Genomic DNA, 18,612 nt, shown 5'->3' on the forward strand with positions numbered 1-18,612 from the left:
TTTTTTTTAATATTACTTTTATAATATATTTTTTGTCTATAACGCATATTTCAGCTATATATCAAATTTTAATTAACTAAACATTTTTTGTACCAAACTCTCGCGTATTGTCTATATTTTAGTTCGTTTAATTTCTACTGTTTTCCAATTTTTTTCCCTCGTCGAGCATTATAACAAAATCGTACCATGTTGTGCGATAAGTATCAATAAAAATTATCACCAACAATAAAGATTATTCTAATCCAATTCTTAACCCCAATATTCGAAATATACATATTAATAAAAATAACATTGAAAATTATTACACATACCTCTGTGTGTAATAATAATAATAATAATAATAATAATAATAATAATAAAAACTATATAAATAAACCAACAAATACAACTCGAAAAATAATAATAATTTCATAAAAATTTTCTTACCACTTATAAATACATTTGTAACGTAACTTGCTAACAAATAATTGAAAACCTGTCAATCATCATTAAAAGCTAATAAAATTAAATACTAAAGGGTCTCCATTGTACTATGTTATTCAATTGAAGTGCCAATGCACTAAAAAAAATCAAAGAAACACTTTATTTTTACAATGTAGACATTGCGTACATAACTGAAACTCTCTTATCACATACAGACAAAATAAAATTACACAATTAAAAAGTATACCGCGAAAATCAAGTCACACAATAGCGTGCCAGTGGTTGTTTGACTATTCTAGTTCACAACGAAATAAATCATGAATACATTTTTATAACCGGTCTGCAGTGTCTGGAAGCTATTTTTAGCATTTCTGGTAAATATAAATAATAGGCTGGTTATGTTCGTAATGCTTATCAACCGGCCAATCACAATGTGCATATTACAGATAACGTAGTGAGTCTAAATAATTCAATTGTTATGGTTAATGACCTTAGCTCTAAAAGTACTGATTGGGGCTGTAATGTGAATAATCCAAACGGCATTCCAACATTTATTTCTAACACTCCTTACGCAGTTGCTGCACCAGGTAATCTTGCTTACTTTTCCATGAATAGTAATAGACAACTTAACATCACAGATATTTTATTGATTAAATCAATTCCATTTATACTTGTAAGAACCTTTTGCAGAGCTTGACTTGGCCACACTCCAGTAAAAATAAAAGTTAATTTGTCGTCACAACATCATCAGCCAAGCAACTCATAAATTAAAGGCAAATGGAATCTGTTCTCTAATCAAATGAATACAAAGCTGAAGAACACCACATATCCGAAACACCTAAACATAAAATATACATATCATCTTACTACAAAAACATATCGTTAGATGCAACCGTCAAAGCTAAAGAAATCCGGCCAGTAAATATGTTTAATCAAAAGTTCACTGAGTACGTGAAAATAGTGCACCGTCACTACAGGCTGTCTGTATCTGTTTTTTTGATGAAAACTATGAGTTCGTAGCACGGACCGTCCACCGGAAGCCATAATTTTTGTCAATTGTGTTTTGTGTTTTGATTGTATTAAAACTCACGTGCCCATGTTTATCGCCATAACAAACACCGTTATACTATTGGACATCATTATTTAATTTCTATCATGTTACGTTATGTTGACGTGTGTGAAGTTAGCCCCCCCCCCACTATAAAAAATACTTTCCAAAATAATTGTAACCTTATTTTCTTAATTTGTAACTATTTGTAACCAAGTTTTTAGAATTTGTAACCTCATATTTTTTAAGCTACGGGTACTTTCTTAATGAGGGGCTAACTTCACGCAGCCCCCCCCCCCCCATTCAACGAAATCGTCCAAAACAAATTATAACTTATAAAACCCAATTTGTAACTATTTGTAACCAACTTTTTGAAATTTGTAACCTCTTCAATTTCGTGAAGTTATCGATTTCCCTATGGGGGGCTGCCCCCCCACTTCAATGAAATCGTCCAATAAAAATTGTAACTTATAAAACTTAATTTGTAACTATTTTTAACCATCTTTTTAGAATTTGTAACCTCGGCTTTTCCGAGTAATTGTAAATTTCTCAATGAGGGGCTGCCCCCCCTCCAATTCAATCGAATCGTCCAAAACAAGTTGTGAATTACAAAACTCAATTGGTTACTATTTGTAACCAAATTTTTAGAATTTGTAACCTCATCAATTTTAAGTACCGATGGATTTCCCAAAGAAGATAACTGAATAAAAAAATTAAGTTTTTAATTTATAATATCATCCAGTTCAATCAATTCGTCTAGAACAGATCGTAAGTTGAAGAAAATAAATCTATATTTAAGAAAAACAAAATCTAGAATGAATAAATATCTTAACTAGAATTTTACTTTTATTTTTATTTGATTAGGCTAAAATCTTAAATTAAAGATATTTTACAACATACTCATATTATTAACGTATAAAATAAATTGTTACCACTCTTAACTTATTATAAGAAGCCACTTCACATTCATTAAAATTCAATAGTATAAAATAAACTATTAAGTAGATTAATGTAAATATTTCTTTGTACTATTAAAATTATTAATTAAAACTATTTTTTAATATAAATATACACCTGTTAGAGCCTTACAAAAATAAATAAAAAAATTAATTTCGGGAAAAAAAATTAATTAAATTTTAAAACGCTTACAAATCTAACATACTTAATCTGATATTTTTATATAAAATAATATATGTGGTTTTACATATTTGGATTTTGTACACTTATATATTGTTCTTTTTTTTACCAAGTTATTATGTATCTCCCAATAACCTTTAAGACGTTTGCAGTGTGTTACGTATTGGCCCATGTTTTTTACATTTGAATCTCCAATGTATGAAATTATTGACTGTAGTGAAAACCTAAATAATAAATTATTTATAGTATTAATATATAATAAATTACCTCCTAAACTCCTAAAATATTTATGAATAATTATTATTAGCATTTAAATGTTTACCTTTCTTTTCCAGCAAACAACTTTGATGATATATCATTGACCAAGATTTTATTTTCATTTATCATATTATCTTTAAATACGTCTGTTTCCAATAAAATATGTACCTGCAATACTCTTTTGGAATTTCCACTTATTTTTTTGCAGTTTGGACACCATTTTTCTTTTTTTTTCGTAACATATTTATTTAAATATTTATTTATATCTTCTAAGTGTCCACTACTATTTAACAATTCGTTGAGTATTATTTTTGCATCATGAAATACGGTTTTTGTAGTACAAATGGTGCATTCCAATGTTTGTATACTGCTAGGTATATCAGAAAGAAGCTTGTTACTTAACGCAATAATATTAATATTTGCGTCCAACATTGAGGTTCCGGATTCTACTGGTGACTTTATAAAAAATCCACTTTCTAGCAGCAAATTATCTCATTGTTGATTAGTAATGCTTGTTGATCCATGAAGAGCTACATCTTTGCATAATATTATAAAAGGATTCATTTTATTATTATGAATATATAACTTATAACTTTTGCTATCGATGTAACTTACTGTTATTACTACTAAAAGCAAATCAAAAGCACACGTGTTAAATATCAGAATTTTTTCTTTATTTACTTAAACAGCGAGTAAAAGATTTCCGTTTAATATCACTGATAAAGAAATTGATCGTAATCCTGAAGTGTTTAGTACACGACGAATATCTGAACATGGACTTGTATATTTTGATAATCGTTTGGAATTTATTATTTTTTTTTTAATTTTGATTGGTTGGTCTGCTTTATTTCTCCAATTTTCAATTCATCTGTTATCATTATATTTAAATCAGATTAATCTGAATTGATAGAAATATCATCATCGCTATACAATTCCGATTCAACATCATTACTTATATAGCTATTTATATAAATTTCCTTATTTTTTTCATTACCATACATCATATCAATACTGCTGTTGTTTGATTTAAAATCATTTTTCGATTTATAATCTTGATTTTTGTTAACTTATAATAATCTGGTAATTTTCAATTCTCCTTCTATCGATAATAAATGTGAACCAACAAAACGGTCTATGGTGCTAAGTGATTGTCTCAATTAATTTTTGGAATGAGAAAAATATGCTTCGACTGGTGCTGAAGTGACCGTTTCATACTTTGATTTATAGTATCTAGCCATTATGTTTGTCCAGAGAGGAAAATCTTTCGTAATCCGAAGAAGAGAAGCACATAAGATAGGTAAAAAGTACCCATTCAAACGATCACCACATGTATCGGAAAGAACTGCTACACGTTCTTTAATACTTTTAATAAATGTATCCATATTATTTGAAATATTATTAAGACATTGAACATTATTTTGAATATCTTCATTTTCTTTAACTATTTCTTGGTCATCTGAAATTATATTTTCTTTGAAATCAACATTTATTTTCTTCAACTTACGATCTGTTCTAGACGAATTGATTGAACTGGGTGATATTATAAATTAAAAACTTAATTTTTTTATTCAGTTATCTTCTTTGGGAAATCCATCGGTACTTAAAATTGATGAGGTTACATATTCTAAAAATTTAGTTACAAGTAGTAACCAATTGAGTTTTGTAATTCACAACTTGTTTTGGACGATTCCGTTGAATTGAAGGGGCCAGCCCCTCATTGAGAAATTTACAATTACTCGAAAGGGTCGAGGTTATAAATTCCAAAAAGTTGGTTAAAAATAGTTACAAATTGAGTTTTATAAGTTACAACTTGTTTTGGACGATTCGATTGAATTGGGGGGGGGGGGGCTGCGTGAAGTTAGCCCCTCATTGAGAAAATACGCGTAGCTTGAAAAATATGAGGTTACAAATTCTAAAAACTTGGTTATAAATAGTTACAAATTAAGAAAATAAGGTTACAATTATTTTGGAAAGTATTTTTTATAGTGGGGGGCTAACTTCACACACGTGTTGTGTTGTGCGTTCTACATCAGACGCAATCTTCAGCAAACATGTCAAACTATTCAAGTACACCTAAACGTTCTGTAAGACGATTAGGACTACGCGCAGGTCAAACTTCAACTAGCACCACCGGTGTGGTCAGCTTCCTTGAGCCCTGCCAACGCAGTATCGTGCAAACAACCCCTTTGACTGTATACGCGAACGTACGTTTATATATTTTTAGTTCGACAGCACGGTAAAGTTGTATTACCGTAAATACCTCTGTATTCATCGCTGGACAGACATATTACCGAACAATACTCCGCACTCCGTTACAGCTCGAAAATCGAAGTTTGATAATCACATTTTTCACGATCCATGCCGACACCGCGATAAACGTTATTAAACGTAAGCCAAAAAGCAAGAAATGGATGTTACGTGCAATGTAAAATGTTTGCCGAACGATCGAATTACGTTGAAACAACTACACAGTTCTTTAAAACGGAGTCAGCATACTTTTATTCTTCCGTTCCGTTCGTGATCGAAATGAAATATTTTTATTGTTTATGAAGAATGCAAAAATAATTTAATATCGTACCGAATAAAATTGCTATGTCATTACGTTGTTGAAAAATTATAATGACGCGAAAAACTTACTACACACGTAGCTTAGTACGTTTATAAAAGATTTTTTTTTACTGTCATATAATATATTCAAATCGAACCATATCATTTTTTTTTTTTTTTTTTGTTCTTTCCTACGGCAGCGCAGACACAATCGTTTAAAACATCAAAAGTTTTCAATAACTCTTTAGTCGATATTGAATACATAAACGTGTACAATAAAACTACGGGAGTTATTCGGTAAACACACAGTGTACTGGGTGTTTTTTCTAAGCATCTCATTATTTTTATACTTAAACTATGTATTTTTTCATTGATTTATGAATAATATATGTGTACTTCAAGAATACATATTCAAACACATGATATTAACATGATTATATTTTACACGATATTGACTTTTTATACGTGTTAAGGAGTTTCCTGTTGAATTATCAACTTTTTTTTTCATAAAAATAATCATTTAGTTAATTTTTTTTGGAAGTTTTAATGACCATGGTCAAATTTAAAACAGTACTTTAAAATTTATTTTAATGTATTAATGAAGATTTTGGTATCAAAGGCGGACATTATTTAGTTCAAAAGTTAAATTTCAATTACTAGTTAATTTTATTTAACTATTCTACTTAACTATTTTAATTGAATATTGGAATAACATAGCTTTTTTTGATTGATTTTAAAATAATCCATTAAGTTAAAAGCTATTTTTTTTTTTTTTTTTATAAACCTATATTATAATTATATAAAAACGTTAATTTTTCTTGATATGTATGTGCTATAATATAAATATAAATATATATTTATATTATTATTTTACTATTAATTTTCTAAATGATGTATAAAATTAAGTATGGCTGGTTCTTAATTTGTTAAAAGTGACATTTTTCACACCATGTGGACATAATCTTTATGCGAATATGGAGATTCAAGGAAGTGATAATTGGATAAATACGAATTGGGATATTTGCTTTATCATTTGCAGACTCTAATAGTTAAATATATTACAAATACAAATCTGCTAATTGTATTTAGATAGATAGCTTTTTATTTGAAGCATAAATATTATATAGAACTAGAGAAAGAATTTTACTACGGAGAATAATGTATACAGTTAGTAGATTAAATAGGAAATTATAGAAATAAATACAGATTCTAGGTATTAGAAAAGAAAAAAAAATTTATAATAACATTTAAAAAAAAATAATTTTAGTACAGGAGGGCAAGTGATGGTAAAAACGAAGAAAAATAAAAAATAGGAACTTTGATATTACCTTGTTTATTAAATATAATATATATTTTATTGAAAAATAAATAATTTAAAATTATCATTATTTATAAATAAAAGTTTCTATTTTATGTAATTGAAAGTAATATATTTTTTAATATTATATGAGTGTAATATTCATTTGGTATATTATTAATTAAAATGTTTATAGTTAAAATATTTAAAATTTGAATAAATTAAAATTGGTATATATGCTACAGTTTATATTATGCATAATAATAATATTACAATAATATTTCTGGGGTTAATTTAAAAAAATAGGAAGTAACAATCTCTCTTTAGATGTTTCATCCAGCGATTAAAAATATCAACTTTTTCTTAAACTGAGTTACGTTAATTTTTTTTGTCCATATTAACTTTAACAATACTTATGACAAATCTATGATATTTTAACGATTACCTTCTAGATTCTAGATTAATGACTTTGTGATCTTTTAACTTAAAGTACATTGAATTAATTATTTTCATTAGTTTTACCTCTATTTATTTTAATGTAGTGTCATTCATCTTACTAACTATACAATTATAATGAATTTTTATAATTCGATGTAGCTTCTCATTTTTATTTTATTTCGCTTTAATATAACATGTATTTCATCTATATATAAATCTGAATATGTGTCGTATTATTCTTAAAAAAAAAAAAAAAAATAATAATAAAATAAGAATATACTAATTAATTTACACTTTTCATACACATATTTAAAATTAAATAATTTTGAAAGCATTGGCCCATTTATTCACTATGTTACATCAAAAACTCCAAAGAAATTAACTGAATCATGTTTTGAGTGAACAAAATATATATAATACATATAATATATATATGTAAAACAATTTTATAAACTTTTATGTTAGAAAAATCACCTACTATTGATTCTATGTCTAAATTTATATCTCAGTATATATTTATATGTATATTTATTAGTGCCTGGCCATTGAATCTATCTTCACAAGTTGAATTTCTTAGGTTAAATTTTATACGCTTAAGAGTAAAAAAAAATATTTCATCCAACTCGGTTGTAACTGGCAATATAGAAAAAAATGTCAATGTTATATATACTAGAAGTAACATAGTAAAGCTCTTAAAAAAAAAAAAAATAAAAAAAAAGATATTTTGAGGTCAGTGCTCTTTTCATTGGCTACTGCACTGTAGTCTTATACATAATACGCATTTTTTCCGCAAAAAGGGAATAACTTGCTTAAAAATCACTGTGCATTATTATTATACCCTGTATTGTATATTTTATGGATATATTATTTGAACAGCCCCGAAACGCTAAACACTTATCGACAGTATAATAACAACGTTAAAAAATCAATTGATGAAATGGATTTTCGGTCAATATATTATTATAATGACCATTGGAATGTGCTACTTATAAGTCATCAAATAATGCATTAAACAGTGATAATATTTGCGTGTAACCGTGCGCACGTATTATGTATTATATATATATATATATATATATTAAATGTATACGACGTACGCAAGTGAATGGCATATTATTATTCTCAATTACAATAGGCCGCGAGGACATTTCGTGGAAAAAAATAATAGGCCCATTCGTTATTTTATATCTGTAAATCACGGTTCGGTTAAACAATCAACGAGCTTACAATAAGTTGTAGATCACGGTGTTCGTGTCGAGAATAAAAACAGGCTGAGCGGTTTAATGTGCTTGAGCCACGGAATGTGATTTTTTGAACTCAATATTTCCGGTAACGGAAAAAAAAATTAATTTCCTACTAATGTTTCGGTAACAGACACAGGAACAATATGTATAAAGTTAAATTAAAAACAGCAAAACTCAATGTCAATGGTTTTTAAATTTTAAATCTACCATAATATGTTTGCTAAAATTGTGGTTGACATATATTTATTAAATTTGCCACTGTGCTGTTAATGTAACGACCTTCATTCGAATATGCTAAACATTTTAATCAAACGAGCTCTAACAAAATTTAATATATCGTCAAAGTGTTTTGTATTGTTTCGTTGTATCAGAAAAAGTTTTATTTGAGAAGAATTCTAGTACAGCTATGACCAAAGATTTAATCTGGTAGATTCTGATTAGATTGTTTGTCTAAAAAATATGTTCTATGACTCTAATACATCAGTATAAAATAATAATTTATACAATTCTTCTGGTAACGCTTTGAACGAATATCATCAGTTAGAATAAAATATTTAAATATTAATTTAATAATTTATTGATTTACAAGTATTGAACTAAAATAAAATACTAATGCAAATTATGCAAATATTTAAATATTAATTTAATAATTTATTGATTTACAAGTATTGAATTAAAATAAAATACTTATGCAAATTATACATTGAAATGTAATCATAGTTCTTATTAGATTAATAATGTTAGAAAATTATAAGACTAAATAAATTGTATACTCTACATCCGTATATTTTACTGAAAAAATAAATACCCTGTATATGAGTAAGGACTATTATGCAAGATGTATATTTTAAGTATGATACCAATAATAGACTATTGCATAAAACGATTATAGCCAAGTTAAATTGCACATTTCAAATTAACATAAAATAAATGTATGGTTAATATTGTCACATTATTAATTAAACATTATGAGTATTAATTTAAATTAATTTAGAAAGTGGAGCTGTGTCTCGTTACACGGTCTCGGAAAAACAGCACGGTTCAGATTGTGGTACCTGTCGGACGTCGTAGAGACCGCTCGCGTCCCCTGTCCGGTGATGGATGGGAGGACGGGGTGTCGCTGCGACGTTGTGTGCCGCGGAGTGGTGGTTGATGAGAGAGATAAGGGCACGGTCGGCGACGGTCGTTTCAGTAACGGCTGCCGCACGGGTCCGCGTCACTTTTTATTAGAAACTCAGGGATTGAACGACAAAGATGCTTTCTAACTATAGAATTTCGTCTATTTGCGATACTTCAGCATCCCCGTTTCACGAGAGTCGTACCAAATCGAAATATCAAACTGTCTTGTCTGTCTCTTGCCATACGCAATTGATTTCGAAAGTTCTAATATCTTCAGAAAGACATTAATGGATTAGATAATTCTATCTTGTTAAGCGGGCAACAAAATTTGAAAAAATTTAGTCACAATAATGGTTATATATTTTAAAACGTTTAGTGCGATTTAAAACGCGATCGGAACGATTTAAAACGCGATGGTTTGAATAAATGATAAATAAATAATTTTTGCTCGATATAGTTGACTTAATTTTGTTTTAACTTTATTCAGTATTTGAATACTTCTATAAATTGAGTATATAGTTAATAAATAGTTTATAGGAAAAATAGATCAATATATTTGATTGAATATACACTCGTTTCATTTATTTAGCATCAGAACCTTTAACCAAATTAAACGAAAATAAACTTAAATGTTTTAAAAAAAATGTTCGAGCATTTTATTTGAAAAACTATCAAAATAAAGATTATTGCATTTCAATTTTTTTAAGTAATTATAAAAAAAATGAATATGTCTTATTATAATTTTATTTACTCGAGTTTTATTTGCAAACATTTTTTGGTGATGAATATATTTTATTAGAAAAAGCCTTTGAGAAATAAAAAATATTATAAAGTGTTCAAAACAATACATTAACTATAGGAATTAAATTTTGAAACTTCGAGAAATTAATAAATTTTTTGAAATACATTAAAAAATAATAAAATTTGAAATGAAATATACAAATATATAATAATAATAATATTAATAATAATAATAATAATAATAATAATAATAATAATATAATAATATATTGTAATGTATGTATGTTAAAACGAATTAACAATAAATGTCAATTTTCCTTTTGTGTTAAATGCTTTTATAATTTTATTTTTTCTATAAATCAAATGCATTCTAAAAACAAATAACATTAATGTGACAATTATAGCAATCGTAACCAAAAGTTATGATTAATTATTCCCATTCTGAATTTTATAACAATTACAATGGCTTCCAAATCAAAAGAATTTATTTATTTATTATGAATGATAATGATTATTAATAATGATGTAAATATTAACATCACCTATTATTAAACTGTGATGTGTAACATTGAAATACGCATTGTTCTTTTCATACTGAATTTGAGTGAAAAAAATTAGTGCTGACAGCATCATGTAGTCTATACAAAGCCATCACAAACATAAATGCTAAATGTCAATACTTACATTGTCAATCAAAGTATATAATAAAGATTTCAAATAAATTATATTTTATATGAAAATATAACATGCATTTCAAATAATTTGAAACCAATAAAACTTCAACAAATTTCAATAAAAACTAAAATATTATCGAAAAAACCATGTCTTATCAGTCAACTTTATAATAATACAACAGTGGCGCACTCGGTCTCACTAAAATTTTTTTATTAGACTTTGGACTTCAGTCTTTTTTAAGGTACTGACATTTAAACTATATATTATCGTTTATTATTGATAAAATGTCAAGCTCAATGAAAATCGATCACTGACAAGTATTCAGATAAATAAATAGTATAAATCAAGTCTTTTTAATAAAGAAAATATACAAGAAAAAAATTTGAAATGGTAGTTGCTAACAAATATTTTTATCCTTCAAAACGTGTTTTAAATCAATTTTAGGAGCATCAATATGAATATTAATTTTGTATTAGCATACTATAATATAGAATAAATAACATTCCTGAATTTATAATTACAAGCCATTTTCGTTCAACTGTGATACACTCAATGTTTATTAATAATAGAAAGAGAAATATTTTTTTCTACAGTTTTCATCCTCTTCATTTTCTTTTATAAACTATGTATTTTTAAGTATAAGCTGTAATTTTTAATTTAAAATTTATATTTTTTGTGGGTTCATGATAACTGGTGTATACTGATATAACCATTTTATCCTTTAATAATTAATAACCTAAAGAATATTATTTGAGGGCAATTAAAATCGGTAACTATTAATCATTGTTAAATGTATTTTATATTTTATATGTTATATTACTCCGAACACGAAATAGTCGTATACAAAATAACGATTATAGTTTCGTAACTTCTGTTAGCAATATCTTGTATTATTATTGTTTATTGTATGAAATTATATTTTATATTTAATCACTAGTAGATATAATATTATATAATATGTTACGAGTATATTTACACAAAAAAAAAAAAAAAAAAAAAAAAAAAAAAAAAAAAAAAAAAAAAAAAAAAAAAAAAAAAAAAAAAAAAAAAAAAAAAAAAAAAAAAAAAAAAAAATAAAAATAAAAATAAAAATATTAAAAAAAAAATGAATAAAAATGAATAATAATAATCGATATTGTATTGAAAAATATAAATCATAAAAATTATTACTTACGAAAAATCATAAATGAAGGCTATATTTTTCGAGTAATGACTATCTAAATTTTATGGTTTATGCGTTTGTCACTTCCGAAATAATTGTGAACTATTCATTTTTTAAACATTCATTAACTATTGAAAAATACCAATTAATATATTAAGTTGAAGCAAACCGTATGTGTAATTTATTAAACGGTTTAATGCATCATTTTCTAATCCAACTGATATGTTTAAAATATACGTTTGTTTCTATATAATTTTCTTAATAATGATTTAAAACAAAACGCTATTACCAATCTCTTACAGGTGTGACCTGCGGTTATTGACTTATGAGGGAACGTTAAAAACGAACGAATTCTAAAAAAATAACCGTTCAATAACCGGTGCCCAGGTCCGAGTACAATCATAATTCGTACGTGTTCCATACGATTCGTTCGTATCATCATACATCGTACGATTTTGTGTTGCAGATTCGAAGCAAAAAGACAATATTACCGTCAGACGAGGGCGTTCGGCTCTTCGGTCGTGTTTAGTGTTCCACTCGTAGCGGATCCGACTCTCCACTGCCAACGGTCGACAAGAGGTACGTACGTACGATGGTGTCGTATTTTGACGTTATTTCGCTAACTACGTGAAACCGCTATTATTGTTCCGTGTTAGCCTACGGATCGCTGCAGGTCAACCGTGGTGCACGCGCGTGGTTACCGGATGAAAAGTGACGTGTCAGCGATATTTTGTGCGTCTCCTGTACGACGCGGGAGGGTAGCTTTTATTATTATTTAATGTTATTTGTGCGGAGGAGGAGGTAAAAAAAAATTAAAAATAGAATAAAGAGAAAGAAAAAGAGGTGTAAAAACAAAATATAAAAAACATAGTGTAGAAAAGTAGTTAACTATCACCATGTAACTCTGTCGGTGCACATATACGGTCAAGAATGACGAAAAAAAATATGAAAAAAATAATTATTGCCACGTCATATTTGTCAACGGCGATGTATTCATCACGACCGCTGGTCACCGCCGACCTTTTTCTGTTCGTACCTTTTCACCGCAATTATTTACACGGTTTTACGCATGTGAACGTGGCGGGATCGTATCCGCTATCATTTTCACAACTTCGTCACGGCAAAAAAGTGTCGGCGCAAACATCCACCGTTTGCCATCTGCAAGCGGCGTTACGACGGTTTTATGCGATAAAATATTCCGTTTTTAATTGATGTTTGGTTTGGCTCCGATACTCCACTCAAACGAGAAAAATCATTTGGTTTGAAGGGAAAGAAGAGCGGTTGATGGGGTCTTTTTTTTTTTTATTTCTACATAAAGAAGTTGAAAATCTCCGCTGAAAGCGTTTTTACAGGTCACCGCTAGATTGGTATCGTTCACTGAGTGTGTTGGTTAGACAACGTAATCGAATTTTGGTCGCGTTGTTGCTGTATAAAGCAAAGTGCACTTTTAATATCGTTAATTTTAGTTTCGTGTACGATGTTGAAACAACCACACATGCACGATTCGTTCGCGTTTAATCACAATGAATCACATCTGGGCATTACACCTGCTCTCGATTCGTTTACCCGAGTGAGTATGTTGCTATGCACATTATCGAGGCATCGTCGTCAAAAGTATCCAAATACACCTGTACAAGTTAACAATGATTCACGGCTATTTTAAAAAACTCAGGAGAATTTAAAATACAAATATTGTAATCACTATACTGATAAATTATGCTCGTTATGTATTGATGTCGGGAATCATTTTTGATTGAATTGTTCTAATGATAATATTTTTCTATCATATTTTTTATGTAACGTATATTTGCTATAAACTAGGTAACCTGAATATTTTTCATTAATTATGATGAAATGTTTCCAATGTCGAGATCGCGCGAGTAAATTTAGTAACAAATCTAAATTTGTTTTGCAAATAGCATACAACTGTTTCTCGCGTATCGTTCCAACTTTATTCAGTGATATAGTGATATTTAAACTCCCGAAAATGGAATTTTAGATAATAAATTCATAGTGGTTGTGTTCGAATAATATATTTGCAAACGGGTGTGCTCGCGTGTGAGAGGGTTGCTGAGTGAGGATGAGCTTATGTGAATGTATTTTTGTTCAAATTTATTTTTTATTTTACACGCGGCATAACGTATTTATTGTAGTCGATATCAATACGGTTTCGCACTTTGTTATCCAATAGGATTCAACCACCCATATTTCCATCGGCGCAAAAGCTAAAATATAGATGTTTTTTTTTTTTTTTTTTTTTTTTTTAATCAAATCTATTGAAACATATTTTTACCTGTCATTTTTATGACGTCGATATTTGTTCGTGGTTCGATGGTATTCCAACGGAAACAGCACTATATTACAATATCAAACGCTCATCGCGTCAAGTGTTAACAAGTCCAACATACCGATTTATAATTAAGCCACTCTAACCTTTAAGAAATTTATTCACACGCAATCATAAGTATGTTCCTCAAAACTATGAGCCCCACTGCAATATTCAATGGCATGACATTTAGCGTCCACTTTTGGGGTTTTCGGTTTAAAAAGTAAAAACTAATTTTTTGTAACTTCACGCCGACCGAACGTGGTTGATGATAGCGAAATCGGTTATCATTTAAATTTGACATTCGAACGAGGCAACTGTTTAACAGTATTCGACGATTTTCAACGTAACACTGGACGGAAATTGAATGAGTAAACCATCCATTATTGAACTCCAATACGCGCTATCCGATTGAAAGGTTCGGGACTTGTAGTTGCATCAGGGTTCAATTTCTGCTTAGCCACATGGTTTTCGTATCAAATGTGAACAACTATTTTTTCTCCTGGTTAAGTAATTGGCATAATATTGTTTAAAACCAAATTATTAGTTATAGATTATAGGATTTCTTATAATTATAGTTATAGGAAAGAAAAGGATTTCTTGTAAATTTATGCAGATTTTGCGAGCACTACGTCAACTACGTTAATCCATTATTATAAAACTTGAGTTTTTTACTTTCAAAACGGATGAATAATCTTAAATATATACCGAAAAGTATTTTCACAAATTTTTTGGTTACGCATCAAAAATTATGTCGTATCGAACGATTCTTAATCGTTATTAAAAATTTGAATAAACCGAGTACACAATATTCAGTAACTAAAAATTTGCATCCGTTAAGACACTGATTGAATTCAAACAATAAATTTGTAATTTTTTTCTATCTGCCAAATTATGCTTTCTATCAACCAAATTATATTGTCTGAATAGATTTAGGCTATATTAAATTAAAGTTTAAAGTTAAATGTAATTTAGTTTTTTAGAGAAATATTCCATAAATAATTAAATTAAATCTGAATGGCCAAATTGTTATCCCTACTAAAATGTTTAGAAAGTATCGTGTTATCCAAACCCTGCAGTATATGAATACCAGTTTCAAGATTATAAACTATAACAGTTACTCAAGTTACCTCACGGATTTAGTTAATTTCATTTGTAGTATACTCATTGAAAATAATATCAATAATGGCACAATAGTTATTGAAATAATAATTTTAAGAGTCATTTGCTAACAGTTTATGAACAAGCATTGATATTATGAAACAATATTCAAATATTTTTAAAAAGTTTATTACTACCAGAAAAATATCGAGTATGATATAATATCATAAAATCATTAACTATTAATGGTTCAAAATCTGGATGAACGTTAAAGATATAAATTATTGACATCTCCCGATGAAAAAATTAAATCTTCTCATCACCTTTTCGTCACAATGACATTTAAGAATAAAACTGAAAAACTCCTGTGCTCAAACACAGTTTTCTAAAACCTATTAATTATTATTTGTGTCGGTGTTTAAAAAGTACGTTTTAGATTTTTAGAAATGGTAAGCCACACAAAATCGGTCAATCGAATCGCAAACTCGTAGCACTCCAAATGTTTAAACAGCATTTTTCAATGGTTACTGCGACACACATTCAAAAAATTTTTATCTTGCGATTCGCCGTCAAAAAAAATAAATTTAAGGTCAAACTAAAATCATATTTAAAATAATAACTACTCGTGTAAGAATATTTGATTTTAATAACAATCAATCGAATCAGAATTCTTAAAAGTCGTAAGTCTTAAGCGATATAAATTATGCAAACGCTTCATTATATCAAATATAAATTTATATTTTGTCATTTAATATACCTGTTCACACACACTTAGACTTATCTCACGATACATCGGTGTATCACGATGGTTAAAAAAATATCGAAAGTTTTAAATTTCTCCAGATGCCACCTATTAGCCTTTCTATTATAAAAATTACTTTGTGTATTTTTCAAGTAATGATACCATTGAAGTTAAAATATTTTTTCCGTTGTACAGTGATTATATTAATATTCAACTGTAGTGATTATTTGATGTGATCTACGTAACGAAACTCTTGAAAAATAATACCGAAACGCTCAAGTGTATAACGTACTTCTCCTTGATAATAACACGTAATACTCGTATTTTACATGGCAGTAAAAAAGTATCACAATCTATTTATGACGCGTTTATGTACACTGTTAGTCAGTTTTTAATACGATTTTAGTTTGAAACAAAAAAAATTGATGACGTTTTTTTAATGCAAATGTTTTTTCGTTTATATTAATTATTTGATTTTTAATCTTTAAAGCAATCCAATATTAATATTTTAAATAATTTTTCAGTTGCGATAAAATTCAATTAACACCCAGTAGAAGAATTAAAGTTAAAAATGGCACCTAGTACTTATTTTAAGACGTAAATGTCAAATATTTACATGTTAAGATCTTATGTTTATGTTTTAGCAATATAACTTTTTTTCTCTGCATATATGTAAAACTTAAACAAGAATATATAAATATTTTTATACTTCGGAAATAATAATAACAGCAGCAATCTTCTAAATATTTAAAAAAAAAAAATACTTAAAATAGATAACCAAATATGATAAACAATAAAATCAACAAAATAAATTATATTCATACGTATAGAAGACTATTATTGTTTTATAGAATGCAAAAGGATTACGAATATTCATAAATTTTATCATAAATTAGGAAAATTAATTAGATTAGATTAGGTTAAGTTAGTTACTTTTGCTTAAATACCAATTTTACTTTAAGTACACTTTAATTATTTTGATAATAATATATATTCATGCATGTACTCGTCTAAAATTTGTTAAATTAAATATTAAAACTTATACTTTTGAATTTTTAATTTTTGCTGCTCCCAATAACCAACTAAAGATATTTCTATGCAGTAATGTGTATGACAGTGAATTAAAAACAATTATCTAATTAGAAAATAAATAAAGGTTTTTACATTTACAAACTATGTTTTTTATGAATATTTTTTTTCAAGGTAGTTTTGTTTTTAACATATGAAAATCTCTACAATTAAATTAATTCTGTTATTTTTGATATTCACCAGGAATATACCGAAGTAGTTACAATTGATTTCGACAAAGTCTTAAGAATCACGTTGATCTACAATAATATAATCATTTTTATGACACAAGCAAAAATAATGTAACACACGAACACACCTACGGTGCAAATGAATTGATTTATTTATAAACGCCAGTCATTTATTTATGTTTGAACTTAAAATTGTACAGGCAGACATAAATCCACTGTTCGTTTACTATTGTTTTGTATAGTTTGGGAAAATGAGTTTTATTTAAATACAATGCATATATAATATTTAAATAGTATCCTATTGCTGGTAACGAAAATAATTAATTTTGGTATAATTATATAACATATTATGTTCATTAAGGATGGGTTACGATCGCGTACAATTTGCTATAAAGATATAAAATTATTTAAAAAAAATTAAAATATGCTTATACTCAGAGCTTATGGACAAGAATTATTTTCTAATCGTGGAAAACGCCTTATTATAACAAGTAATAAAATTAGGATTAAACTTTTAACAAAAATGTTATCGATATAAATTATATATTCTCCACTCAGAATTTAAAATAGTTTTATTAAAATTTCTAACAGGTCAGTTCAATTATTTTAACAACCTAAATATTTATTCAATTTTATTGAGTTTCTTGTAAGTCCCTAATTTTTTATTTGGAAAATAAATTAAAAAAAAAAAAAAAAAAAGGTCTATAATTACAGATATTGTCGTTATAATATAGTATATTGTTTATCATTTTTTGAATATAACATACAATAATTTTAAGTGAAGAAAAATGTACTAATCTATTCTAAAATAAATAATAATTTATTGGTAAACAATTCTATTTTTATAAAATTATTATTCAATATTATGTTAGAATGATTTAATTCGAGTGTCTGGAAAATCTCAGTGCGCCTACGGTGGATAATCATAGGACTTCACCAAAAATAATATTGTTTGACATTTTAACATAAAATAAGTTATATAAACGACTTTGAGGTTATACACTTATAAATTATATTCATGTTGAAAAATATTGTTTTAACGTTTTCCATACAAGGTTCAAAGAAAATAATACATCCACTGCCTTGGTTCATAAG

General features: G+C 27.4%; 1 protein-coding gene across 3 annotated transcripts in view; it reads left to right on the forward strand.

The window, feature by feature from the left end:
• LOC112680671 (hemicentin-2-like) overlaps positions 1–18,612 on the forward strand; it is a 258,542-nt gene that overhangs the window by 54,885 nt on the left and 185,045 nt on the right. For 2 of the 3 annotated variants that reach the window (XM_025550846.1, XM_025550845.1), the window contains exon 2: positions 12,556–12,668. The exons of the other annotated variant lie outside the window; for it this stretch is intronic. The gene's annotated coding sequence lies outside the window, so the exon portion shown is untranslated. The remainder of the gene's footprint in view (positions 1–12,555; positions 12,669–18,612) is intronic. 3 annotated transcript variants of the gene reach the window in all.

This window comes from Sipha flava, unplaced genomic scaffold (genome assembly GCF_003268045.1).
Source record: "Sipha flava isolate LNK unplaced genomic scaffold, YSA_version1 179_pilon_pilon, whole genome shotgun sequence".
In the NCBI taxonomy this organism is placed as follows: Eukaryota; Metazoa; Arthropoda; class Insecta; order Hemiptera; family Aphididae; genus Sipha; species Sipha flava.